The following is a 27,565-nucleotide window of genomic DNA, read 5'->3' on the forward strand; positions in this document are numbered from 1 at the left end:
ATGTCAGCTGGACCCGTAATAAAAAAAAAACTTTCAGAAACTTGTACGAACCCTGGCGAAGTCCATTCGGCACAGAAATACACATCCAACTGCTTTTTTGACACTTTGCTTACGTTTAGCACGAGGAAACAACTTTATAACTGTGTTAATAAGTCAGAATGCATGAAATACCATTGAACGACCCCTTTAATATATGCATGTTTGTCATTGTAGGAAGTTTTTATTACATACTGCTGATGTTTTTCGACATGAGATAAAGAGCTAAAGTTTCGTGTTCTCCGTGCGAAGTTTATTTGGCACAGAAACACTCTGTAACACGTCCAACCGCTTTTTTGACACTTTGCCTATGTTTAGCATGAGGAAACCATCTCTGAAACAGTGTAAATAAGTCAGAAGGCATGAAATACTGTTGAAACCCCCCCCCCCCCCCTTATTCAATCTATTCATCATCTGGTTGAAATTTTGGCTGATTATTGGTTTGTGCTTTTTAAAAGTACATAAAGTACATACTTTTAAAGGGTAGTGTCCCAATGACAGTTAAGGACACCTTTTGGACAATTTTTTCTGCCTCTGTAGAAGCAAATTTATACACATGTTGATCCAACAACGCTTTGATTTAACAGAAGTAACAGAAGAAACAAAATCATATGAGCACAAATATTTTGGTCTTTAAACCTTTAGATGTTTCTCTAAACCAGGGGTTCCCAAACGTTTTAGTTTGCAATTTAAATAGCTATAATCCTTTCTGAGACGCCATAGGGAAATAACAAAAAATCACACTAATATATAATCGTATCATAATGCAAAACTACCAAACCGCCGTTTTTTTATTTTTAATCTCCATATTAAAATCCGAGATGACCAGACATGGACATTATTAATTTATTGCATTATTGTAAGTAATTCCATGAGCCCTGAGACTGCAGTTTACACTGTGAGTTTATAAAATTTTTGCTTAAACGATAGTTCACCCAAAACCGTTCGTGAGCCCGATTCACTTCCATAGTAGGAAAAAAGAATAATATGGAAGTGAATGGGGCTCACAAATGGATTACGAACATTCCTCAAAATATTTTTCTTTGTGTTAATCAGAAATTTATACAGGTTTGTAACAACATGTGAGTCAGTAAATGTTGACAAAATTTTCATTTTTGGGTAAACTATCTCTTTAAATTTGTGATATGAATAAATAGTATCCTCTATTGAAACGAGTGGAGACTTGGACTCGGAAAAAGTATTCCTTACATCATGACTTAACAAGCGAATTCACAACTACAGCCAAGCAACTTTGCGCGAAGTTACCACCTTATCGCACGATGTGACCCACAATTTCAGATTGAAACCCCTAAACCACAGCACCAGTAATAATAATAGTAGCCAACAAGGCTATTGTAGGCACTTGTAGCAGCACATAGCAGTGCTAGTTATCTGGAAGTTATGTCAATCATAACAAGATTTATCAATATTATAAAGCAACCTCTCAAGTTACAACCTTTTAGTTGTGTTCAGTAACTGTGGACACAAGTCATCAATACACAACATGTCCTAAACAGCAAGCTTGTTTGTTTCAGTCCGCTGGCTAATTGTACATTCTGAGACTGTAATGAGCAGCTCAAGCTGTTTCTGCCACTACATTTCCAATATTAAAGATCTGGCAGCCAAGCTTAATCAATAAGATACATTGGAGTGTACATCATTTCTCCTTATCGATGCAGCACTGAGAAAAGCTAGTTGCCAGAATTGCAGCACTTTAGTTTCTCCTCGTAGTTACGATGGAGTCCTCTTGCCCTCATGTGCGATTCTTTCGGACTCATCAACAGATTCGAGATGCAGAGATGAGCGTTTTGAACGGTCAGTACCGTATTTTTAGAGCAGCGAGATACTGTAGTCAATGTTTATTGATGCAGAGATGTTCTCGGTTTTGTAGACAATCAGCTGTTTGAGAACAGAAGATCAGAACATGATCAGATTACAAAAACATACAATTAAACATGTACAACCATCATTGAATAGCAGTTTTTCACCTGAAATGAATGTGTGTTTGTAGAATGAAAAAACAGCTCTGCACAAGTAATCAAGTAAGGAAGCCCTGTATAATTATGTTGGTTTAGGGTCGCGTGAACCAGACACCAATCAGAGGCTTTTATTCAAACCGGTAACTTAACAAATAACTCTGTGAGAGAAAATGTGGCATTCAGAAAGTTTCTGATATGTGTTTAACTTCAGGTTGGTTGAAATGTTTTTTTTTCCATTCACAACTGAAACTAAAAATATTTAAATGAATAATAATTTCACCTCACACTGATTGTCCATTGTTGCCACCTGTTTGCCATAACTCCACTGTACAGTTGTAAACACTGGAATATATCTAGCAAAGACACCTTTTAAAATACAAGTAATATGCATAATACACCACTTATAGTATCAATGTATTGTTGAAGATGGATACAAAGGCAGTGTTTTGAATTGTGTTGAATTTGCAGACGTACAGTACAGTAAGTTTTCCACAGTGCCGTGTGACAGCTTAATGTGATGGCTTTAAAAAAGCTGTAACCACTCTGACACTATTTACAATAGGCATAAACCTTCGCATTACATTTTAAAGGTGCCAAAGAATGCATTGATACAATATGTTCAATTGTTCTTTGATGTCTACATAGAAGGTATGTGACTTTATTCATTGCAAAAATGATCCAAAGAAGGTTTTACGTCTCCATTTATAACCCTAGGATTTTTCCTTAGAATGAAACGGTCTGTCATTACCTTATTTGGAAGGGTCATGAATAATAATGTTGACATCTGCTCTGATTGGCTGCTTTACAGCGAGGCTCATGTCAGTAGCTCGCATTAGGAAACAGACCTTATGTGTTTGAGCCTGTATGAAACCAATTGTTGTACCAGAGATTGGAAATGGGCGTTTCTGAGTGGTATGTTTATTTGGGGGTTTTTTTTTCAGTATGGACCTGCAAAACATAACTGTAACGTCAATAGTAGAACTTAAGCCTAAATGCTAACATATAGCATTAACTAGCATATAGCGCTAACTCAACAGTAGGGGTGGTCAATACAGCCTCAGAATTATATCATGATATTTTAAGAATTTTTGCAGTAATGATATTTATGACAGTATAAAAATTATGGAAAGGAAGGGCATTTTCCATCCAATGAGCTGGCGTTGATGACAGACTACCTAATTTGAAGTTTAAATCCATTGTCATAAGGTGACAGAAGTAGTATTAAAGTGCAAAAGTAGTGACACAATCGCACAGCATGAGTCAAATGCAAACAGAGTACAAACTAGAGATGAAATGGTATAAACATTTTACATCACTATGACACTTCCATAGATTTCCACAGATCCCAGTAACTTAAGCCATTAGCTAACAATTTAATTTTTTTTATTTTTTAAAGACATTCACGCGGAAATTCGCGTCATGGGAGGGGCTTCTGCGACACCGCTCGCTTCCTGTAAACATGTCACTACTAGAGCAAGCTCCTGATTGGTTTATGTGCCGCGTTTTTCTGCCAAAGTTTAGATTTTTCAACTCGTGCGTTTCCTGCTGCAACAACACTCAATTTGCGTAATTCACGCGAACTTAACTCGCGAACGAGGTGGAATCGCGTCAGCCGCGCTAAGCAGCTCTTTTCGAGCCATGAGACCTCCAGACGTCTTTACATTGACTTAACATTGAAATCATTGTGCTTGTCGCCTCTACCGCGGCTGGTGTGAACGCAGCATTAGGCCACCATGCCAGAATTAGATTTGTTGTTTTTTTAATGTTATAGTGATCATATATAATAGAATACATCCAGAAAATACAGGAAATGTGTATATAGTATTAAAAACTGTATAAAATGTAAACTGATGTGTCAAGTTTTTAGGGTAAACTCCTCTTCCACTTGAGCAATAGCAGGAAACTGCAGGATCTCTTAAACCTAAATAAAATTAAATCCTAATTTTAAAGAAATTAGTATTTTTACTTCATTCTGCTCAAAACGCTCAAGATGTGTTTCGTCCCTGTATTTCCTGTATTTTCTGTTTGTATCTTAAAAAAATAGATTGAAAAATAAATATGGATGGACATTACATCTTTTAAAACAACAAGTCTGGTGGTGGTGGTGGCCTAAGACTTTTGCACAGTACTGTATATCTTCAATATATGAAAATATGTGTCTGCTCTCAGTTATAAATATGGCCCACCAGTTCTTATGCCAAAGAGTCTCACCAGCGCATTGTGCCAATCACCACAAACCCATATGGCAGTAAAAATGCCATGATCACTTTTTCCATTTTTCAACCTTCTGCTTTTCAAATGTGCTGCGGTATATAAACCTCTTCAGACCTTTCTTTCCCCAGCAATTTTTCCTCATTGAAGGCATTTTTCCTGGAAAATGCACAGCGCTTTTCCGCCCCCTCTAACACTGCGCCGTTGCTTGGGCATTCTGGCATATAGTGCATGAATCAACAGATACCTGACAGTGCACCAATCAATCCATGAAGATGTGGCTGCCCGAGAGATCAATGCTTCTCTCTTTTCATTTAAAAGGGTATAAAGAATAATTTACAAAAAGAATAGCTGAAAATCAACAGTCAGCCTGCCAGTCCATGAGTTTTGCAATCAGTTTTTAAGTTTTGCATGCAGACCAGACACTACAGACAGAATAGGCTGTTTTCAGTACTGTGTTATCCAGCTGTTAAATACATTGATCGCTCTTTGATTGGGTGCTTCTCTACATGACTCCCACATTTTTATGTGTCTGGATGGCAAAGAGCACAACAGACACAATTAGTTGGTTTTTTTCAGTATCACCGTCTAATGAAATCCATCTAGCACACAACTATCTATGAATTCTAGTCTGCGGCGCCAAAGGTCAGTGGTAATAAATGAAGGTCTGCAGAAAGCGTCTGCAAAGCAGACATTCCCAGGCTTTATTTCTTCTTTGTCTTAAGCCCACTGTCCTCCTTTTTCGGGGAGAAAGCCTTTTTTTTTGATGGACCAGCTGTTGGTAATAACTTCTACGTCTTGAAACTCCATTTCCAGTTAGGAGGAATGGACCAGGACAGACCTGACATTGATAGGCTCTGGATTTATAAGTCAGGTGTGCATTTCTACCTCGACAGAACAGTCATTAGTGCTGGAACATTAAGCACCAGTGTGTTTTTTAAATGACTTTCTCATGCGGTGCAGTCTGTTATCTGCTGCGGTTCTCATTTGAATACACGGTGTATGATCGCGAGGGCCTGCGCACCTCAGTTTTTAATTCTCCTCCACTCGCGGACCTCCACGACCCGTTGCGAGAGCGCCAGGATTAAGATTAAGTCCCCCTATTGTTCTCGCTCGCTCGGATCTTAATTCTCATTAACGTATCGCCGCTATCTCGAGTCGTCACCGGACTGTATTTCAATCAAGGCAGACGACAAGGGTTTACGCAGTGGGAGTTCGGATATGCTTCCGTGAGCGGAGCAATCACTTACGTGCGAGTGATTTGCACATACATGAAAACATCTCGTCCGAACGTTCCTGCCTCGCTCTGATCATAACCTCAGGGAAAGATGACTAATTTACAGCTGCACTCTGTGCAAGTGACCTCCAGTTAATTATATTACGCTATTTAGCAGCACGCACTTGATAGAGCGGTATGGGAACGTATTGGAAATGTCAGTTTGGTAGACTTCAAAAATATTAATTAACAAGTTAGCGGCTTCCTCGTTCAGTGTTTGAATGATAATTAAACTACAGCATGTGATGGAGATGTGTAAGATGGGCTCATATCACACTATTTAGAGGTCCTATATTTAGGTACTGTTAGAAAGAATCTCAGTTCACATCGTTTTCTTTTTTTTTTAAAGTACAGAGTGTTCCTCTAAAGGCAATGATTACTAATGACTGCTCTTAGTGTCTCATTTCTGACAAGGTGTGCTTTAAAGTCGAATAAATTGGGCATATCTCAATCTCTTAATTTCCTCCTTATGTTGCTGAATAAAAAGATGTACCCCACTGCTCGGTTGTAAAGTTATATTTTACTCATCGGATTTCTTTATATCACACGTGACTTGTTCAGGCTAGTATTATCTCTTTATTACATTAAAAGGCAAGAATAGAAGTTGAATTACCTGGAGAAATAATGTTGACATTCCATTTTAATTGTTCTTTTTGTAATCTTTTTGTATGTAGGACAGAGAATATTTAATATTTTAATTACGTTCTTACAAACAGTTTCGTGGAACACACGTAACTTCCTGTAAACTCTGCTAGGATTAAATAACAACAAAGTCCTTTTAAAGTAGTTTATTTATATAACAAACAAAATAAACAACACGTAGATTACCTAGGAAACCAAATTTTTTTTTATTTTTGACGAGGTATGTGTTCAATAGTTCAATTTAGCCACTAGTCAGAGACAAACAGACAGAAACCGGAAGTTCCGACCAGACGCGTAATCGCATCACCGCACGCGTGTCCGATGAAACTGTCTATACAGTGTACTAGTATACATCAATATACTACATAATTAAAAAGGTAAAGATTCACTATCTTCTTTGTATCTACCCTAGGGCTGCAGCTATCGATTCTTTTTGTTATCGATTAATCTAGCCCCGAATCGATCGATTAATCGAGTACTCGGATAAAAAATTTGTGTGTGTTTTTAAAAAACCAAAACAAATAATGCATAACGAAAATGACGTGGCTGTAAAATGTTCAAGCATTTGGCTTTTATTTCTAAAAAAACAGAGGTATTTGGCTCCAAAAAAGCCTATTTATTTCAATTTTTACCCATTTAGTGTTTATAAGTGCCAGTGCCAACAATTAAACACTTTAATTTATTAATATGCACAACATGTTTCATGCTGTAATCTAGCCCTGACATCAAAGTAAATATCTGGTTTATGTAAATTTCTACACCTGCAGCATTTACCATTAGGCTACTAACATATAATATATCATTTCTGGGGTGAGCCTATTTGCTATGGTAACAACCTGTGTGTGTGCGCACGCACGTGCACCTGTGTTTATGTGTGCACGCATGCTGTGCCTGAGGAAGAGTGACACCCCAGTCAGACGTTCAGTTGCTTCATTGCATTTTGGTACGGCAGAAATACATACATTCATTTTAAATAGAATGCTGCATTTGGTTTGCATCACTTGCATTGCGGTGCATTTTAGTTTAAGAATCCGTTCGAAAAATCACAACATCACGTCCCGCTCTATACAGTGAATGCATGCTGAAATTATTGTTGCGTGGCTACATAAAAGTTTAAGCATATTTGATGCATCGCGCGATCGGTCTCTCGCGTGAGAAATAATATCTTCCTTATGCTAAGCTCCAATAAGACAGAGATTATTATTATTGAACAAAATATGTCAGATTACAAGTTCCCCATATATGATTGCACTGTGGTGCCGTTTTTTGGTACACACACCTGTAAGTGCATGCGTGTGTGTGAAGGGGTTATACTGTCCTGCAATTAAACGTGAATACGTTTACTACTTAAAAACATCAAAGCTAAACATCATATCTAGTCAAACCGCATAACGACATCGCTACAAATACAGTATGTGATTAAAATCAGCGGAAGCTACGTTACCTTGTTTCATCGACGCTTGGTGAAACAGCAGTGGATATTTTCGGTTCAGATGCTGAATGTAATGATCCCAAACTTTAGACAGTCTCTCTCTGCCGTTTATGGACATATTCGCTCCGCCATCGCGCCAACTATATTCAAAATGTACCACGCGCTATGATGTGCTTCCTGAACATTGAACAACGGTCCGTGTGAATCAGATCTCGCCGCGTGTAGTGCGTGTAGTGTGTAGTGCATAGGAATTTAGCGAGGCATCGAGGCAGAATTTTTGCCTCGAGGAATTTTTTGAATCGAGTAAATCGAGTAACTCGACGAATCGTTTCAGCCCTAATCTACCCTTCACCCAAAACGTTTAATTGATCTATTTTTAATGGATAAAAAACTTTTTTATACAATAAATTAACATTATTACAAACATTTGCCATTAATAGTTTTTCTAACATACATGGTATGAACAATTTTTTTTTTAATTTAGCAAAATACGACCAAAAAAAACTATTAATTTGATTCGAACACAAATGAATTAAGTAAACTTTCTTTTATTTCAAATTTCAATTAACTGCACGCAATCAATCAAAGTTGTGATCATTTCAATTGCTTTACACTGTAAAAAGTAAAAGATGGTTCAACTGGATAAACTTCAATTGGTAACTAAAAAGTTAAGCCTACACTGTAAATATGTAATATTTTTATGTTACTTTAACTTAAAAATTAAGTTAAGCTTGATTTAATAATTTATGTCAACTTTTCACAAGCCAAAACTTAAAATAGTAGGTTGAATTGACTTGCAAAAACAAGTTGTTTTAACTTAACAATGTAAAAAGTTTTTTCAACCTAAATTTTCTCCCTTTAAAGGCGGGGTGCATGATTTTCAAAAAACCCTTTGGAAAACGAATTCAGGCCGAGTACCATAACACACTTGTAGCCAAACAGCAGTAAGGGGCATGTCAACTAAGTGACATCGTTGCCTGGGTTGTGTATGTGTGGGGTGGGTCTATCAAAAGAAGGTCCAGATTCTATTGGGTAATAGATTTCAAATATCAACTTTGGCTTTCAGAGATCATGCACCCTGACTTTAAGTTGAAAATGTTCAAATATTTTATGTATTACCAATATTTTTCACCTTAAATAATTAAGTGAGAAAATGTAAGTTTAAAAAAACTTTTTGAACCAGTTGAAGTCATTTTTTAAGTTGATCCAATTTTTACTTTATAGACCGTTTCATCGGACGCACGTGTGGTGATGCAATACGCGTCTGGTCCGAACTTTACTTCCGTTTTCCGTTTTTTTTAATGGTCTGACTAGTTGCTAAACTGAACTCTTGAACAAATATCTTGTCAAAAACAACAAATGTTTTGCTTTCCCAGGCAATCCACATGTTGTTTATTTAGCTTGTTATATAAATAAACTACGTTTAAGGTACTTTGTTGTTATTTATTCTTAGCAGAGTTTACCGGAAGTTACGTGTTGTCCACGAAAGCTGCTTGTTTATGTTGTTACTGCTGAAACCGTCTATACATGTAGCTTGTTTCCAAATTTAATTAAATTATTATGAATATTATTATAAACTATTATAACTTTATTAATATTAACTGTTATAATTGTTATTTATATTATAATTTTTAATGGATAGTAAAGAAAATGTGAATAGAAAAAGCGACCACCCTGTGCTTAGAGTATGCAGAGATTTTACTGAGGCTAAAGTTGCTACTTAGAAGCCATGGCAGTTTTGATTCGTCAACATTTTTGGTCCATTACATAACTCCCAGACTTCTGTTTTCCATTTCATAGCTGTAATAACTTTTGACTGGTAGTGTACCAGAAGTACTACTCATAGGGATCCCATCGCTATGGGAACCGCTGAGGTAATAGAGAGGCAGGTTACTCACGATTGGCTCACTCAACCTGAAATCCAACCGACTGTGTTTCTTTGGAAGCCTGACCTGAGCCATGTATCACAGCGATTCGAACCCTGGGTGCGATTGGCGATACGCACCATGAAAGGTTAGGCTTCACCCGAGCTCCTGTTATTAAATTCTAATGACTGCACCTCAAAAGAAAATATCAGCCTCCATCAGTGCAGCATCAACAAAACTTTACGAAGAGTCTGGTGTGCAGTGCCTCACTGCATATCACATCAGAAACAGAGAACCTGGGAGATTATGTGCCCTGGTGCTCCTGTCGAATAACACTCCACCCAGCACATGATGTGTGGTCATGACTGATAAAATTGGGTCTGGTCTGTGTCCTGGAGATTTTCTCATGCACCCTTCACCGAAGCCTCCCGTCAACCTGACCTCTCCGAACCTTAAACCTCAAATGTTAACATTCTTTCACGCACATTTTTGTGAAGTATATATTTGCCTTAATGGGTAGTCGACTGATCTGTGTTAATCAGCCCTTGATAGGTGGTAAATTGTTGCTCATCTGCCAGCCACTGTTACTGTTGACCTGTATGCCATTCGTCATCGCAATATTTGCATTGGAAACCTCAGAGTACCAGGTGGTTACATTCCCTGTGAAAGCAGGTTTACCAAACACACACAAACCATCGCGCACATGCGCACCTGTCAAACAGTGGTGTCTTATGTCCTGTCTCCCTTTGAATTTTTAACTAGTCTCAGCTAAACACTCAGAGCTCTGCATGATGCGGTGACAAGGCAGTGACACTGAAGATTAGCCGCGTGGTGATGTGGCGTAGATCAAAGGTTTTTAAACGATGGGGGTTGTGCTGATACTTGTTGAATAGCTCTTTTATGTGTGCTAACATTGGTATTCAGACGGAGACTGGGTCACCATTCAGACGCCAGCGTCTAAAGGTGGGGCGTGCACCTCGCAACAAACCCACATGGTGTAGCGTTACATGGGTTGCTAAGAGGCAGGAGTGGACGGAGACAAAAAGAGAGGCCTGATAAACAATGCCATGCTTTTACTGCTGTCATACAAGAGGACATAAAGGGAAGGGCAGATGGTTTATTGGACGTTTGTTATTAAACTGTGGCTAATGATTCTGGTTGACCCTACTGTGTGTCTGGTTGAGCCAGATGATGTTTTTTTTCAACACACAGAAAGAATGATGTCTATATCTATGATGTTTATATCCTTTTTATCCCAAACTCCATTCGTCTAATGATAGATTAAATGAGGTGATAAATTCCATTTTTAATGACTTCTAAAGGTCAGAGAGGTACTTAGCATTTTTTAAGTAGAAAAATGATCCTCTTTCATAATCCTCTTTTTTATACAGTAATACAATAACGCATTGATCTTACTGTGGGTGTTTTAGACATTCATATAGCTTGAGTAATATACTAAATGTCCGCAATGCCATTTAAAAGGATTTCCTCCAATATGTATGATTTGATTTCGCCAAAAATAATAAATTTCTGTCATCATTTGCTCACTCATGTTGTTCTAAACCTGTATGAGTTTCTTTATTATGCTGAGCACAAAAGAAGATTTTGACAATTATGGTAACCGCACAGTTGACAGTACCCATTGACTTGCATAGAAGGAAAAACAAATAATATGGAAGTCAATGGCTGCGTCCGAAACCACCTTCTTCCATACTAGATAGTAGGCGAGGTGAGTAGTATGTCTGAATTCATAGTCAACACTGCTCAGGTGTTATGAGAGCCCAGGTTACTCTGATAGTGGCCTTCAGCTCTTCTGCATTGTTGGGTCTGCCATATGGCATCTTCCTCTTCACAATACCCCATATTTTTTCTGTGGGGTTAAGGTCAGGCGAGTTTGCTGGCCAATTAAGAACAGGGATATCATGGCCCTTAAACCAGGTACTGGTAGCTTTGGCACTGTGTGCAGGTGCCAAGTCCTGTTGGAAAATGAAATCTGCATATCCATAAAGTTGGTCAGCAGCAGGAAGCATAAAGTGCTCTAAAACTTCCTGGTATACGGCTGTGTTGACCTTGGACTTTAGAAAACAAAGCAGACCAACACCAGCAGATGACATGGCACCCCAAACCACTGTGCAACCAGGCTGTGCAAAGTTTATACTGGACCTAAAGCAATGTGGATTGTGTGCCTCCCCACTCTTCTGCCAGACTCTGGGACCCTGATTTCCAAAGGAAATGCAAAATTAACTTTCATCAGAGAACATAACTTTGGACCACTCAGTAGCAGTCCAGAAGCGAGACGTTGTTGTTCAAGAGTGGCTTGACAAGGAATGCGACAGCTGAAACCCATGTCTTGCATACATCTGTGCATATTGGTTCTTGAAGCACTGACTCCAGACGCAGTCCACTCTTTGTGAATCTCCCCCACATTTTTGAATAGGTTTACATTTACATTTTTTCTACCACATCTTTTCCTTCCCTTCGTCTCTCTATTAATGTGTCTGGACACAGAGCTCTGTGAACAGCCAGCCTCTTTTGCAATGACCTTTTGTGTCTTGCCCTCCTTGTGCAAGGTGTCAATGGTCGTCTTTTGGACAACTGTCAAGTCAGGAGTCTTCCCCATGATTATGTAGCCTTCAGAACTAGACTGAGAGACCATTAAAAGGCCTTTGCAGGTGTTTGAGTTAATTAGTTGTGGGCCAGTGTTGCACCAGGGGTCTTCAAAATTGAACCTTTTCACAATATAATAATTTTCTGAAATACTGATTTTGGTATAATCATCAAAATTTAAAGAAATAAACATTTGAAATATACAAGTCTGTGTGTAATGAATGAATATAATATACACGTTTCGAAAAAATCAACTTTTTGTTCATATTCTAATTATATGACCAGCACCTGTATATCTCACCAATATGTGTAAGTTGTATTTATATGTAGTTCTGTCAACAATGTTTCTGACAAACAAAATCCACCACTAATATAGGAAGATTAGTATGGTGAGCTGCTGGTACTGTATGTGCCTTGTTAACACGCATTACACTGCATTTAAAGCTTTAAAATGCATCACACTGTGTAGTATGTAAGCTTATAATGTTTATGCATGTTTATAGTGTACAGTTGATTGTGCATATACCTCGTGCATGTTTGATTTATTAATATACAAAGATCAATTAAAAAAAAAAGATTCATAAAGCACTTCTTTATTTAATTTATTATAAATTATAATAACACCCCTGGCTCAATGTCATTTTCTTTTTGTTGTTAATATTAACATCTGATGGGAGATACCATCCCTGAACGTATTATATATACATTTGATTAATACAAGTTAAATTAATTTATTGCATGTAATTTAATTAACCAGTTGAATCACAGTGCCAAAACACTCCACCAATATGTTTTATGCATAAATATGCACTATGTACTGACATCGCTTTTAATAGCCTCTCTTATTACACAATAATGGATGAATCTGCATTAAGAAAATGAAATGTATCATTTAATGGCGGCTTGTGGTTTGTTATGTGTTGCTAATGTTATCCTCAGCCTGTCCAAGCCTGACCCGTTTTCTACTAAAATCCCCTAAATATACTAATTTAATGAGAAATAATCCACTAAAAACGCATTTATGCACAAAGTCATTTGATTCACATGTAGTGCTAATATACAATTTTATTTTTTTAAACATCTTAAGTTTAAAAACGTTTATCAAGTTTATCACATTCAGTCTTCTATGGAGCTGACAGTAACTTCCGCAAACTCTTGGGAGGATCCGTGATCATTGGAGTGATCAGAGATGACGCGACTCTCTTCCTTAAGGGCTCTCAGTCAGGTCAAATTTATTGTGTAATGTAATACGTTATTAATACATTAGTAAAACAATACAGTTTTACTTTGTGTAATATTTTTCTTGGGAGTAAAAATCAATATTTGCCTGGCGCAGTTATCAGTGTGTTATAAAGACAGTAGATAAAATTGTATTTATATGAATCCACCATGCGAGATGTGTAATTGCATTGTGCATAATGCATTAAGCACAGATTTTTGCATTGAATTTCCTAAGTGAATCCGGTGCTAAAGCAATGAAGTGCATGCAAATAAACAATACAGTCAGCCCACCCACACAATTAATTTGTAGTGAATTCCCCACAGTTTTTTTAAAAGGCATAAAGATTTGAAAGACCAGAGGCTTTCCTTTCATTCTTCCACTTTTATCTCCGTTGTTTTTCACCTTTTCAAAGTTCTCATTTTTAGTCTGACAGGCGAATCCTTGTAGAAAATGATTGAAATCGGTGACCTTGATATTTGCCGTAGGACCCCGAGTTCAGAAGGTAATGACTTTTAAATAGTCCAGCAGCTCTGAATGGTTGAGCTGTCTTTTTGACATGTCTACAAATCCAAAATGTCAGAGCGTGTGAAGACTTTCTGCTGTACAGCCTTGAAGAACATTTCTCAGCAGGCCTGAATAACGTCGGTTCAAAACAACTACGCTAGCTGTAAATGGTGGGCGATTTTCAGCATCTCTCGGTTTCCAGCTGCGTAATAGCAGCATTGACAGAACCGTGAATGTCATTATTAATTCCACTGTGACATTTTGCATATCATTTAAGGTAGGCTTGATGCCCACTGTAATGTTACAATTGTGAGGAGTGGAGCATTTGATGGAGGTTTCAACTGTATTGAGGGAAAAAGAGAGACCGACTGTGAGTATGCAAACAGCTGCCGTGTACTTAGTATCAGAGTCTATGTGTATCTCTAGAATTAATAAATCTTTCGGTGCTGCAATTCTGTTAGTAATGACACAGATATGAGTAGATTAAAGCCAAGTTCACTCCATTTATTTTCTGTAGGAAAACTAATAACGGTCGACTGGAATACAGTGTGCTGTTCTGGTGTGCTGAAAACTTATACTCTATCTGCTTGTTAAGTCTGATGTCATACACCGCTTTCAGTCCAAACGATCACATTCACGTAAATGTGTGATATGAACAAATAGTGCTCATAAACGGCTGTTTATATAATATCCTCTATTGAAATGAGAGGAGACTTGGACCCGGAAAATGTATTCCTTACGTCATTACTTAACAAGCGGATTGTTTTACCAGAAGATTAACATGTTGCGTTAAAATTGTACTTAAACTTTCTCAATACATTTAGGATAGCTCTATTATCCGATTCACGTTTTTAAATTTCCTTTGTTGTGTATATTAGTGGATGTAAACGATATGCAAAAGGTACAAACCTCAAAGTAAACAATGACGCGAGTTATCATCTCCAACGTAAATCTCTTTTCTTGGACTACAACAAACACACGGATTGTAGGGCAAACGTTTACTTCCTGGTATTGGGGATGTAGACAAGACCGACATTATCATAATTCCTCCCGCTTCGGACTCAGTCTGTAAGTTAACTCCTGTTAGCATTCAGGGCTCAACATAAAGGACTGCCCGGTGGCCTGGGACAAGCGTGAGACACGTTCGGGCCAGTAAACAGTATTCTTACTTAAGTGCTTCACCCTCAAAAACTGCTGGTCAAAAACATAATTATTTAACATCTTTGAAGCAGACATTTACTTGGGTAATACACGACAAAAGAAAGTTTAAAGGTAAAGCAGAAAAGTTGGAAGCCTTTTTTCGTTGGAACATGTCTGTTGTAAATGTATACAATTATATTTGACTTTTGAATTATTCTTTTTAAATATGTGACAGACACTGACATTTTTTTAATGGGGCCAGTGAAAATTTTGTCAGGGCAAGTGAAAACCTGAACCACTGGCCCGACTGGGCCAGAATAAAAAAAAATTGGCTTTGAGCCCTGGCATTGCATTGTTAGCGAATCTTTCAAACATGGTAAGGAGCATAACATTTCAGACCAATCACAACGTACAGATTAGCTGGCCAATCAGAGACACAGTGCTTTTCAAATCAATGTTCTTTGTATAAAATCAGAGCGTTTGAGGAAAGCAGTATATCGGGAGCTACAAAAATGTACAGTATTTGAAAAATTATGTTTTTTTTTATCACAAACCACGCAAAAACATTGTATTATACCAAATACACAAAATAACATTGTTTTTTAGCAATTAAATAGGTGCATTTTAAAATACCTTTCCAAATAGTCAAAAATTATATAAAACTGAAACTGTGTTTGCACATGAAGCTTACAATTTAGAATAAACTACATGTTATCATGTAGCTATAAAGTCAGCATGAAACGGACGTTGTAATTGTCTTTATTTCGTAAATATCGTTTTTATCATATTATGATTGATGTATCATATCAAAATGGCTTCTAAAATGAGGAAAAAATGTAGGGTGGGGATTTTCGTCCATCAGGAACTGATTGGATCGTTGGAAGTTGGACGTTGCCAACAAAACACTAGCCTGGCTCCGCCCTCCTACGTGCTTCGCTTAATTTTCATTTCGCTTCAGTACTACGTCTGGGACTGCTCTGTAGAGTTTCGTTTTCTCCTGCAAAAATCTGCAGGACCAATCAGCGAACAGAGGGGGGTGGCTAAGAACGATGACGTTGAGGTCGTGCGTCAGTTTGAGTTGTAGTTCAGTAATGGCAGCGGAGAAAGACGTGAGAAAAGCTATTCGGTCTGTTGTTGCAAAACTGCCGAATATACAGAAGTTAAAGCCGGAGCAAGAACCAGGTTTGCTAAGTTTTGTTTGTCTGATTATTCTGACTTGTTGTTTCTGTCCGGTTTCGGTGCATGATATACGTCATGACCACACGTTAGCGATTGGCTATGGCAGATCCTGAGTGACTCTGGGCAGATCCAATAGTTTTAAACTTCAACAGAGGACCCTCCTTAACGGAAGTAACGCTTTGCAATGGAGCGTGGCCAGACTCTCTGTACAAATCAAATGAATGTACGAGAGTCTGGTTGGACCAGGCTAACAAAACACAAGAGCTGTGTCCGAAACCGCTCCCTATCCACTATATAGTGCACTATATTGGGTGTCAGCCATTTTGTAGTGGTGTCCAAAACATGAGTGAACAACTTCATTCCCTACATTCGTGCACTACTTTTTACCCACAATACACTCTGATTTTGAGGGTACAAAGATTTACGTTTATACACATTTTTTTTTATTCTTTCAGTGAATCAGCTATTTTCTACTTTTTTTTAATAAACAAATAAAAAAATAAGTGTGATATCTTTTATTTAAAATATAATACACATTTTTATTAATTAATAAATAAACAACACTAAATAAATATGACAAGCAGTTGTTTTGTTCTCTTTATTATTAACTAATACAATAAACATGACAAATGTGACAAACAAAGAAAGAAGACTTTACCATTTCAAAGTAAAATAAAGCCACACGTGTAAGGGTTTATGACGAATCTCTGCGACAGCTCTCCGACACAGTGTCTGAAATCGCTCACACATTTTTGTTCCCTTCTTCCCCATATAGGGGACTCAATTGTAATTTGCTATATAGGGAATAGTGAATGAGTGAACGAGGGAGCGATTTCGGACGCAGCTAAGGATGATCAACTGCGACGAGTCCCCAAAAGCTCCGCCTTTGCGTCATTACTCGTAACATGAAGAGAAGTTGTTTTGATAGGGGTTAGAGTTAACATTTTGATTAAAGATTATGAATTAAAAAATAAATAAATTAATTAAGTGCACAGATAAATCATTTATAAATAAAACACTACGATGTTCCATAAAAATAACATTTGTACATTTTGATTGCATGGTGTCTTTAAGATTTTCCATTTTTTTGACTCAAATTTTTCTTTAGTTCTCCTGGTTACCATGGTTATGTCATTTTAACCTTAGGTGTATGTTTGCTATAAAACATGGATCACAACAGAGGGGAAGTTATTGTGAAGTTCTCTCACTGTATTTATTTTGATTGACAGGTGATGGTTTGAACTCAGGGTAAGCTTTAACTCTCGGTTTCGCTACTTCAGACATGGATGAGTTCAACTGTCTGAGACTGATTCAGAAGCCTTGATTTCCCCAGAGATGAATTCACTAGCATAAGGACTCTCAAATAGGACAAAAGACCCTTAAAAAACTTTATGGACTAAAATAGTAAAATGTGTTTATAATGCAAAAGGTAAAAGCAGTGGTAAATGTTACTAATTGTCAATAGATAAATGCAGTTGAATTCAGTTTGCTCTGTGTATAATGTTCATCAGAAAACTTGGCAAATGTTTGGCCTAATTTTTCCATTCTTACGTTTGTGCAATGTGCATGTGCTTGAATCCACTAATGTGTGTGTCACATCGGTCTCCCAAACCTCTCCGTGCAACATTTAACATGCCAGTCAGTCCGCAGTCAGACTCAGTTGTCCGGAAAAGGCATTGGGCTTTCTAATCTGAGTTTTCAAATCTGCACAAATTTTCTGGGCTATGAAAGTCTCATAATGCTTGGCTTATGGATCTCCTGCAGTGTGAATGCTAATGTTTGTTCCACCATCTCCAGAAAGTGTTCCTCACCGCTCTGCTTTATAGGGTCAATGCAGTAAACACAGACACCAATGTAAGTAATCCTCATAAGCGGACCTCTCTAAGCAAAGTATTGCAACCTGCATTATTAAATATAGAATATTTTCATTAGATAGTAAATTCACATTAGCGTTATTTCAACCTAGAGCTGCATCTCTGTTTTTTAACTGTGTAGCAGTAACAGGGAAATAAATTACCCCTTATCTCTGATTAGCCAATGCAATCTCTTATACTTCTTGTGAGAAGCTAAGTCTGTATCCAAAGGAGGTGATTTACCGTCACCAACACTTGTCAAGAAAAATGTAACCGTCTCATTCCTGTCTTGGCCTCCCCCTTCAATACATCAAGAGAGCAATAATATCTTTCAGGATCATTTTCCTGACACATATCCGTGTCTCATCCGTCTGCCGATGTCATGAGGCATCAAAATCTGTGATATCAAAATCTAAGAGAGAAACATTCAGCTTGTTGAAGGGTGATTAATGGGCCATGCTATAAAGAAGCCCATTGCCTGTTCTGGTTAGATGAGGTGATTTTAAAGCACAGTTCTGTAAGACTTAACACGTCTTGTGCAGAAGGAGAATTTAATGTGTATATTTCTACAGTTTTAATGATCTGTTAGATACCATATAAATCAGGGTTGACATTAAAGGGGTCATATGATGCGATTTCATAATTTCATGTTGTCCTTGGGGTGTTAAAAACTGTGCATGAGATCTAGAAGTCGCAAAAATTAAAGGGGTGGGCGATCGAATGATTTTATATCTTGATCGATCTTGGAGACACATTTTATATGTTGTTTCTTTAAAGAGAAGCGAGTTGGCCTGTTGGAATCAATTAGGATTGTGTTTTTGGCAGGGCATGGCTACCTTATGTCTTTACACAATAGACATGTTTGGGTCTTGAGTTGTTTGACCAGATGGTGCACAGATTAAAGGTAATAAAAATGAAACCTTTGTGACTAAGATTATTAGTTTACATTGAAACTGTAATTAAGGACTGTAAGACAGCAAACACCTAATGCCATTTTGGTGCAGCTACCGATTTTAATAGATGCCAACATAAAATAAATAAAGAGCGCAACACAATTAACTTGTAGAAAGGTCTGATTTTCATTAGACATTGTGTGATACAGTATGTACCGTAGAATGCATCATAAAAAAAATGATATTTGAGTTTTTAGATCTGCAATAGTGGAGTGATAGTCAAAAACGACCTGTCAGTTATGTTTCATAATTTAGAGTCAATACCACAAAGTAAGTATGGACAGAAGATTAAGAAAAAGCCACAGCTCTTCAAAGGGTAAATTTTATTATTTTTCATGTTTTCTTCTGTAACCTGTCACCAATGTTATTTGAAAGTTGACATAATTAAATACGATAAATAAATTATGAACAAAAAGTATCATGTGCTTGTAAAAGCAACCTAAATGCTGTTAAATATCCTTTAAAACTCTCTAGATTACAGAAGTTCAAACTATACAGCATATCATTAGAAAAGTCTAAAGAGGCCGTCACATTAGACTATGAGTATGCAAATATTTTTCAGACGTTACTGCACATATGAACAGGGAGTGCTTCGTTAATATACGTTTTTTGGCTTTGCCGTAGAAAAAAGGTCATACCGAGATGTGATGTACCGTGTTTCTACTGGTCACATGTCTCCACGTGATAAGAAATTGCAGGTTAGAGTTCACCAGACTTTAACTTTGGTACGCATTGCAATGTGAAATATCTTCGCATGAGCTTGCGTCTTCGATCTGACGCATTTGCATGTGTATAAATAGAAAGCAAAGGAGCAAACTGCCCCTTAAGTAACTAAAGGGCCATTCACATAATAACGATAAATCTATTTGCGTCAACACCACCGGATGATAATGATAGCTTTATGCTAATTCGCTCGTGAGGCCCAGTACTCGCGCAAATCATTTACTTTCAATGGCATTGACTAATATTGCCTATTTCTTTTAAATAAAAAATGCTTGTAATTGTAACGTGTCATTTAATGCATAAATATTCTGATCTTGTTGCATTTACACATCGGGTAACCAGTAGATGTCCATAACACTCTGCGTTTGCGTAACTCTAAATCTAATATCTTACATTTTGGCGTAGTCAGTGTAGTAGAATAAAAGCATTACGTAGTGAATTTCACCGCAACTGCAACAGTGCTGGATACCTGAAGTAGTTTTATGCTAAGGATCTCAGCAATGAGCTTCTTCACAGTGTCATTTGTCATTTCAAATTTGCGTGCACTTGAAGATCAAATCGATTTGATTGGCTGTCAAAGGTTAATCATTCATCAGTTAGACAAAAAAGTGCTCAGAAAGCGATCCCAACGATTTCGTTTATTGTTCTTTATCGTTATAGTAGTGGTGTGAACTCCGCTATTCTCTTAAATACATAACGATTTTTTTATAGTAACATTCTCTGAACTCCTCTCAGGCGAAGGTTTTATGCTTCCGATTGGTTGCCGCCGAACATTTCTGCCTTACGATTGGTTGCCGCGTCATAGCTCATTACCATAAAGTTGAGCTGATTTCAACTCTCCTCGACGCTCACGCTGTACATGACGCGCCGCTGCTCGCTGGAGCTCGCCCCTGGCTCTCATTGACAATGAATGACTTCCGGCCACTTTGACGCTCTCGCCGGTGGCGGTATGAATTCAGAGTAATTGTTAAAGGCGGAGTCCATGATGTTTGTAAGCCAATGTTGATATTTGAAATCACCTAAACAAACATGCAATCACGACACAATCTCGGTCATTTCAACTTCCTGTTACATGAGCAACCGTGTCCGTTGGCAACAGGAAGTGGGCGTTTCCTGTTACACAACAAAGTTAAGAAAAGCTTAACTTTATGCAAATGATGAGTGACTTTCAGAAGCGACTAACAAATGAAGTGAAGCAGTCATCTAATGAGAGGATGCTGATTTGTTTATCACTGTTACTATGACAACCAAAATTAGGAATGGCTCTCATTAAAAGAGACAGCGACAAAGTTGCTGGCCTATATATTAGAGGGTCAGTGACAAGATGGCAAGATGAGAAATTCAAAAATATTTTTAAAAAACTTGTTTTAAAAGCATGCATCAGGTATATTCCAATGCACATAGTGTATTTATGTTGATTTTATGCAATAAAAAAAATTACATTTGCACCATTTTTATGAAAGTTAAGACTGAATGGACCAGAAAATGTCAAATGGTGTAACCGCCAATTGCGCCAAAGAATGAGAAATATCAAATATTTTATCCACCTTGATGGCATGCAAGCGTAATCATAAAAAAAAAAAACTTAAAATATCACACAAAAATGCATTTTATTAGTTGTTACTAAATGTAAATTTTAATGCGTTTTTGTAATATTTGTCCTGACATATGCTGAAAACAGCTCTGTTTTCTAGATAATCTTTGACAAATGATGTAAAAAGTTTATGTAAAAAAATTAGTGCTGGGCAAAGATTAATCTCGATTAATCGCATACAAAATAAAAGTGATTTTTGGCATAATATATGAGTATGTGCTGTGTGTAATTATTATGTATAAATAAATACACACACATTCATGTATGTACTTAAGAAACATTTACATGTTTATATATATTTATTTATATTTTTATATATTCTATATTAAAAATAAATGAAAAAAATATATATATATATAAGTAAAACAATTCTGAAATGAATATATGAATGTGTGTGTGGTAAAATATACACAATAATTAGACACAGAACACGCACATATATTATGCAAAAAAATCACTTTTATTTTGTATGCGATTAATCTTTGCCCAGCACTAAAAAAAATCATATTACACTAAACTAGATGATTATATTTTATACCACAATTTTTATGAATACATTTATATTTTTATTTAAAAAAATAGTTACACCAATTGACACAGACCGGTTATACCACATTGGCATTTTTGCAATTATCCCCAAAATATTCTTTCAAAATAAAATCAGAAAATTTAGACTTGGTCCTCAAAAAAAGTATGCTAACTGTAAATTTATTTTAAAATTTTAACCCTTTTACATTTAATTGAACCATACAGACACAAAATAATTAACATGATTGACCATTGATCACTGTTTAACAATGTAAATCTAATAGGAACCGTCATTTTGTAAAATCAAAAGTGTCCAATGCATAATTTTACAAGGTGCTTTATAAAAGCTATTCTTTGGATGCTTGTGGTTGGTTAATCCAAGACAGATTTTTATACCAGGTATAAACAGAGCCTCAGGCAACATTGTTAACATGCAAAATATAACCATAGGCAGGTAAAATAATGTGCTGTAGGATCCTCACTGTTTATGTCTAACAGATGGAGTCTGAACTTTAAGTCTCTGTAGAATGGTTACCCACGGGCTGCCTTGAATTTTGCAATTCCTTCTGCCATTTTTTTCCAATAATTATCTGAATTTATGTAAATATTATTCTGGTGTCATTAAACATGATAGATATTACAGCTAACAAATTGTCTTTGTGCTTTGTTAAATTCATTGCCTAAGGCAATTTCTAGTTCATCGTACGAACAATACTTCCTATTTACTGATAAAGATGTTCACTTGGTTTCTTCAATAATATCCATTATACAAAATAATTCCTTTGAGTTATTGAATGTTAATCATTTCGGTGTAAATAACCGTGGTAATTTCCATTTGTAAGTGATTAATCCGGAATCAAGGGAGGCGTTCATGTGTCATAATCACGCTAATCTGCATCTTCACTCAGAGTCCCTGTGTGAAGGCTCAGTGATGTGATCGGGGCTGTCCTACACTTTCACAGGGGAGGATTTTTAAAGGTCTTTTGATCTGGATTTCACACCACTTATCCTCTTTATTGGCTGGTATCCTTTCTGCCCTTTTTACAGCCAGGTACAGTACTGAATAACTGACAAGTGACACGCTGTGCTGCTTTTGGCTCTTTTTGTACCTTTTTTATGTCACCAGTTCTGAGTGTGCGGAGACACATACAATATGATATGAGATGGCAGAACTAATCAATTCATTCGCTGTTGAGTTTTCTTTGAAGTTTCGACGCGGAAGCGTGTGTGTGCATGTTTAAAGGGTTTACAAAGATCTTTTGGTGTTAGAACCCAATACTGTATGTTTGTGCTATCTGTCCAATTGAAAAGCTTTTTTAAAAATGCTGTTTTGTTAGAAGGGACTCCTCTCTTGTGAATTGCTTTTTGGATTTGAATACTATTGATGGCTTTATCAGGAGTTAAATAAATAGTCCGCCAACAATGAAATTTCTCTCTTTATAAACTCATGATGTTTTGAACTTATTCATATATCACATCACATATTTTCTTTAGTGATATGTCTGCTTTTCTGTGAATTGCTATTTACACAATTAAAGGGCAGCATATGACTTGTTTGCTTTATGACAAGTCCTCTGAAGCTATATTGTTTTTAGGTAGTAGAATTTAATGCTGAAAATTATTAGCTGAATATCTTCCTCCCTTTTGTGGCTCCTAAATCTCGTTTGGATCCAAACATAGTCATTCTGGATGCATCGCATCATGTTTGATGTATGTGATGTCATTGTTTTTTTTTATTTATATGTAAAGCATTTTTCACCAAAGAAATTGTTGCAAAAACAGGCCCTTACAAATCCTCAAGCCAAAGATGACACTGGCATTCCCAATATGTTTTTAGGAAAGAAATCTTGGGAAGAGTCATACCCACATAAACATATTTATAGAAATGATTTATTTATTCTACTACAATGACAACAGTTGTGTGTTATAAACTCTAAGATCTGATTTTCACTACATGTTTTGTTCACCGAAAATGTTTTTCAGTATTTTATCAGTTAACGCAAAGGAACACGAACGCAACCTATTGAACTAATTAAATATCAATATCTCACAGCTGCCATTTCATTTACTTTTTTAAATGATGTATGGCTTCTACCCAGACTGACAAACACCTACATTTAATTTCATGTCTCTTCCCTTCCCATGCTATTAGTAGAAATGTTCAATAGAAATTTTAGTGTGAATCAGTCTATCCTGGACTTAAGTCAGGTTTCAAATGATTCGATTAACTGATGATTATACTATCAGTGGATTATATTATCCTCGAGTTTTGTCTGGTGGAGATGTCTGGACTCCTGCTGGCAGCTCGGGGCTTTGCCTCGCTGGTGGTTCAGCCGAAAACCCAGTTATCACGGCAGGAGATTCTTATATCTAAAGCAAAATACTTTCTGAACCTTGTCACATTATTATCTGGTTTTGTTAAGGGAGTCCATATCTTTTCTTAATGGCATTTCCATTCACTTTTATTAGAAATTTGCAATCATTATTATATATATCATTATCATTTGTTTTGTTCTTAACTATCTTGTGTGAATCAAGATCATTTAAAGAGGCTATACTGTATTCACAATTCAAAACTGCAGCCAGCAACTCATTGCTCGTACCTGCCCTTGTGTAGACAGCCATAGTGACGTGAGTAAGCCTTGGCCAAAACAGTAACTGAATGTGATGCACAGACATCATGTTGACAGATGAGGTGAATTCAAATTAAGTTAAGGGACCACAGAAAAAACGTCCTGAGTCCTTCACTTAAACATTAGTCTACGGGCTTTCATAGACAACCTAAGGTGGTGGGAAAAAACTATTTTTTTTAAAGCTGTTTACACAGTAGCAATACAAAGTGATTAAAGAGCACCTATTGTCCGATTCATGATTTTACATTTCCTTTGGTGTGTAATGTGTATTAGTACATGTTAACCATATACAAAAGGTACAAAACCCAAAGTAAACGATGACGCTACTTATCGTTTCCAACATTGTCTCCATTTCTTGGACTACAACAAACACACAGATTGTAGGGAACAGTTCACTTCCTGGGATTGGTGATTAGACAAGACTGACATTATCATAATTCCTCCCGCTTCAGACTCACAGCCTGTAAGTTAACTCCTCACTCAAACATGGTAAGGAGCGTCACATTTCCGGCTGATGTCAGAGGTATTCAGACCAATCACAACATACAGATTAGCTGGCCAATCAGGAACACAGCGCTTTTCAAATCCGTGTGTTTCAGGAAGAGAGTGAAATCTGGAGCTACAAAAATGTACAGTTTGTGAAACATAATGTGTTTTTAACCTTAAACCACGCGAACACATTGTATTATACCAAATACGCAAAATAACCTTGATTTTTAGCAATGAAATAGGTGCTCTTTAATATATGGAAATTTGCACTTATAGCCACTTTAAGTAAACTTGCACATGCAGTACTGTACAATATGTCTGCTAATAAGTTGTCAGATGGATAGATAGATAGATAGATAGATAGATAGATAGATAGATAGATAGATAGATAGATAGATAGATAGATAGATAGATAGATAGATAGATAGATAGATAGATAGATAGATAGATAGATAGATAGATAGATAGATAGATAGATAGATAGATAGATAGATTTTGAAAATATGCTAATTTTCCAGCTCCCCTAGAGTTAAACATTAACTTTTTACTATAAAAAAGAATAGGAAAAAAATGCCAAGGGCAGGAACTCCCTCACAGTAGGATGCAAAAATGTAAAAAATGCTTTATTATTTATCAAGGGCTAAAACATTAAAACACCAACGTGTATCGGCACACTGGCCTTTATCAGGGTGTTGGTCTACGCAGCTCCTGAAAATAGTCCCCTGCTATTGAAAGTTACTAAGGGGACTATTTTGGGCACTGCGTAATGTCATTGTGCCTGCTGCAGCCATGGTACAGCAGTAAAGTCCTTGATTATTACGCCAGAATGAGAGTATAGTTCCTAGACATATTGGCCTAGAAAATCACAACTTTTAATTTTCAGTCGGTCTTAGTACACGATGTAACTACAGAAAAGTCAAGTTTTAAATAGGAAAAATATTGAAACTTTTTGGTTATTTTTGAGCGCGATGCTAATGGTCTAATCAGATTCAATGGCTTGTGCTAAGCTATGCTAAAAATGGTACCACCAGACCCGGAGATCAGCTGAATGGATTCCAAAACGATAAAAACCAAATGTTTTACTCTACGGGAGCTGGAAAATCAGCATATTTTCAAAAAAAGTGGAGTGTTACTTTAAATATTTAATATTATAAAGATTATGGAGTTTTTTCTTCATCAACAGGAAGGATACCACATGGAAATACAGTGTAACTAAAATACATATGCAGTACTTTTGGTGGCCTTGATGTATTACATTTAGTATTATTAGCAGTAATGCATAGAAGGGTCGTGATTATTATTGGGAATATGTTGGAGTCGGATATGCTGTCTTTATAATAAGCCCATTATTATTGCAGTCCATGTAAACATGACCATGGTTGTTTTTTAAACTATTGATGCAGAAATCCAGTTAATTCCCAGGAGTTCACAAACTTCTGCTCATGACTGTATCATAATGCATTATAAGACCAATACAATACCAAATGGGCCATTAGATGACAAATAAACGGTAATGCTTTAGCAAAGGATTTAATGCACTTTGTTAAAATCGTTCATTACTATTGTCACTGCAACATCCCTTCTTCTTATATTACATATGGCATCATTCAATATTTGCATGCTGTTGCAACAAACAAATGCTTGAGTCACTTTAAATGCAGCTCTGCACTCAACAAATGCCTTAATGCAGAAACCACAACTCTGCCCACTAAAAGCCATCTCTCTTTCTCTCTCTCTCTCTCTCTCTTTCTCTCTCTCTCTCTCTCTCTCTCACACACACACACACACACACACACACCGAGTTTGGTAAACACACATATTGAAAGGTATTAGATGACATGCATATTCAGCGTCCACGGGAAGAATATGGATGTGCGGTGCACAGTAAATCAATAAGCATTCGTATAAGCATCTGGGATGGTGCCATACATTTCAAATCAGATTAATTGTCCCGTGGGATGGCTTCCCAGTTTTAGAAAAGACATAGTGGAGATTTTGATGGATCGAATGTCTTTATTCTTCCCCAACAAACAAGTCATACGTCAGTGTATTCAAATCATATTTGGAATCAAATGAAGCGCTGCCCGCGATTGCACTGTTGGAGTTTATTGCCTTTAAGAATGCGGCGACCTGCTGAGGCCAGCACATACTGTGCTGCACCGTCACCTGAGAAGGCAAAACGTGTGTGGACCGACTTTCAAAAGAAATCTGCAGTGTTCTTCGAAGAGCATTCCTTGAAGTACCTGCAGAGTGATTTTACGTCCTATTCATTTCTGTTTGATTTATTGTTTCGGTGTTATCACTGGACGTTAGCATTGTTGGCAGAATACATTACAGTCTGTTTTCAAAAGACTTTCTGTTCCATTGTTTGGTTTTGATTCGATTTTATTGACTGCAGTTAGACAATCAGTGCAATCTGAATTAAATAGCATGATATTAATCTCTAAGTCGTGGCCTAATTGGCGTAGTTGTGGACTTATGGTTAGAGAACACAAAATTTTGAGTCTCACGGCTGGTAGGTTCCGACTTGCAGTGCGTGTATCTACTACTCTACGGATGGGTTAAATGTAGAGGTCACATTCCTAGTTTGGGTTATCAAATGTTAAAAAAGTAAGTTTGTACAGCTTCCCACTAATTGCATCTTATGCTATTAGTTTTAGCAGCATAGGCATACAACTGTTGAATCTGAGGGCTCAGTA

The 27,565-nt window shown here is 36.9% G+C and overlaps 1 protein-coding gene and 1 long non-coding RNA gene across 4 annotated transcripts in view; one reads left to right on the forward strand and one right to left on the reverse strand.

Moving 5' to 3' along the window:
* The window catches only part of sdk1a (sidekick cell adhesion molecule 1a), a 408,423-nt gene that overhangs the window by 36,729 nt on the left and 344,129 nt on the right, over window positions 1-27,565 (forward strand). The window lies entirely within an intron of this gene.
* Window positions 1,436-11,705, reverse strand: LOC141351035 (uncharacterized). Its single transcript, XR_012359179.1, has 2 exons — window positions 9,475-11,705; window positions 1,436-1,935 (listed from the first exon to the last, which is right to left on the reverse strand). It is a non-coding gene; the product is annotated as an uncharacterized lncRNA (long non-coding RNA).

The sequence above is a fragment of the Misgurnus anguillicaudatus genome, chromosome 19, assembly GCF_027580225.2.
Source record: "Misgurnus anguillicaudatus chromosome 19, ASM2758022v2, whole genome shotgun sequence".
In the NCBI taxonomy this organism is placed as follows: Eukaryota; Metazoa; Chordata; class Actinopteri; order Cypriniformes; family Cobitidae; genus Misgurnus; species Misgurnus anguillicaudatus.